Consider the following 2983-nt stretch of genomic DNA (forward strand, 5'->3'; position numbering starts at 1 on the left):
AGAGAGTGCATATGGTATTTGTTCTTTTGTGATTGGGTTACCTCACTCAGGATGATATTCTCCAGATCATTTTGCAACTGCAAGATTTCTCAACTAGTCCACAGCAGCTTCCATTTTGATTGACTTACTGTGGAATGTAAGGTGACATTGAGCAACATCTATGGGAAATCCAATGATTTAACTGAAATGTTTCCATAATTATTGACTTTCTTTTGTTACTAGTGTTTTATTTAACTTCCTACTGATATTTTGCAAATAAATCACCTCCCAACAAAATAATATTTTAACAACTGATTATGTCACCTATGGAATATCTAAAATTTGAAAATATGGAAGTCGAGAATTTTTTTAGGGAAAATATGAACTCTTAACTGAAAATGATTATTCCCAAACATCAGAGACAAGCTGAAGTCAAATTGCAAATGCAGCAATGGACCTTCCAGTTGTGTGAAAGAAGGATGTAAAGCACCTGTAAATATTTAGGTCTCATCCCTAACATATCTCACCATTCATGACAATAAAATGTGTAATAGAAAATATTGGAATAACAAAATACATGAATACCAAAATTTTCAAATAAAATCTTCTCAACATGTATTTACATTAAGGAAGTTCAGTTTAAGCACACCCAGACACAGAATAAATGTGTATGGCAATGTATGATATGTGTATATGTCTGATGTATGTGTATACATATTCTTCAATGTGCAGATGTGCATGCAGATGGTAAGTGCATGAGGATGATAAGGACATTACTAGATGTATTTCTTCATTTCTGTGCATGTTATTTTTGATGAAGATTCCCAATGATCATGAAACTAAACAATTCAATTAGGCTGGATCACTTGAAAGCTCTGTGGATTTACCTACCTCTGTTTGTTTCTAGCATTATAGTCATATATCAATGAACATGGATTTATAAGGGAGTGCTGGTGATCAAACTCAGATTTCTTGGTCCTTGCATAATAGACATTTTATATATTGAACTGTCACATGAGCTTTCCATCCCCAATGTATTCTTAATAAAATTATACTAAGGGTTTTAAAAATAAAGATTTCTTATAATGCATGCTAATACATCAACTTATTTAGAATTATTTGGTACTTCCAACAATTTCATGCATGATTATCTTGATTGGCCAAGGTTAAAACCATTTCATTAGACTACACCTTAGTTAGTATGTGTTTTAATGTCTCACTAATACATTGAAATGATAACTAAACAGCATTATCACGTAGTTCTCTATTACAGTATGTGAGAGCTCATTCTGTTAGAGAAATATATTCTTCTGAAAATTAAACATTGTGATAGGGCAAATCAATGTCACAAAATAAGAGTGAACATTTCATGGACCATGCGGTACTTACTGTACTCTTGGGAACATAACATGGCATAAATCTCAGAGTAAATGTTCATTGAGAGATGCTCTTTTCAATTTATTTATGAAGATGAAAATTTAAAGACTTATCATTGCCGGAATTATTTTTAGCACATATGACAATGAGACAATTCTGTATCAAACTGCCAAAGCTTAATCCAGTTTTAAAAAATAAAATAAAATGTAACAGAATTGGGTAATATATTTAGACTTAATGAAGCAAAAAGGGACTTAATTGAGTTTGAAAATTCTTGTATTTCATGAGTGGTTTATGGAACTTGAGATATGAGCTGAGTGTGCATGTAAAAAGACGTACAGTAAAATGTTAATTGGCACATCTTCACTGAAGCAAAAATTTGCCAATTATGTGATAGGATTATTGTAATGCTAGAAATTTGATTTTAAACTATATTCATTCTAATATTAGTAAAACAGGTCTTTGGACTGTTCTGAACAAAACTATTGCATTGTCAAAGGTAAAAATATTTAGTTGAGCTAGAAATACCTATTTCTTCAAGTATAAAATTATTTAAAATTTTCTTAAAAACAATCTGAGAATTTGATAAAATTGGTGTTATAAAGTTAAAAAGACTACTTTTTACTAATATGGATGTATATCTTTGAAAAAATAGTTTCAACAAAGTTTCAGTAATTAATTTGCAGAAATAAAATTAAAGGAAGTGAGTTTTCAGAATTGAGGCTGAAGTTGAAAAGCTTACAATGGTACATCTTTGTTGTTAAGTTGACTGAACTTAGAACCATTGAAGGCAAGCCTTGCTGCTTCTGCTGCTTTCATTACTTTGGTGATGTTACTACCCATGTTCTTCAAGCTGCTAATGGGAAAGGGAATGAAGACAACCAGTTCTTCTAGGTATTCATCATCAGGTCATTACTGTTGCAATATGCAGCCCTCTGGACCGAGTAACTCCCAGTTTGAGACTCTTGAGTGTGACAGTCATTTTGGACTACCAAGACAAAAAAACTCTATTGAATCATCATTTCATGATTTCATCTCCTGTAGAGAACTGTTATAATTATAGGTGGCATATTGGGCTGGGAAGATAGCTAAGTGATTAAAATGCTTGTTGCACTGACATTTGTTTACAAAGCTAAAATGGTAGTGTCCATCTGTAAACCCAGCACTAGGTGTACAGAAAACAGAGAATCCTGTAGACTATCTCACCAGCCTACCAAAGACAGTGAGATCATGGTCCAGTAAGAGACCTTATCTTTTAAAAATGAGGCAGAATGATAAAAGAAGTCAGTTTTGAGCTCTGGTCTCTACATGTGTACTCACAGGCAAGAGAACCCATGTGCTAAAACACAGATCACATACTTGCAACTTTGTGCAACAAATGAAAATATGCTTCAGAAATGACATTATAGGACTGATCATTACTAAATTATATCAAAGATTCAATCATGTTGGAAATTTTAAAAAGCTTTATATAGTTTAAATATATTCAGAGATAATAGCATTTTATTCATATGAAAATGAACATTTTAAGTAAAATTACTGCTGATTTCCTGCAGTTTATGAATTCTTTTTTTTTTATTTTAGATATTTTCTTTATTTACATGCGAATTTCTCCATTCCCAGTTTC

This window comes from Mastomys coucha, unplaced genomic scaffold (genome assembly GCF_008632895.1).
Source record: "Mastomys coucha isolate ucsf_1 unplaced genomic scaffold, UCSF_Mcou_1 pScaffold9, whole genome shotgun sequence".
NCBI classification, from domain to species: Eukaryota; Metazoa; Chordata; class Mammalia; order Rodentia; family Muridae; genus Mastomys; species Mastomys coucha.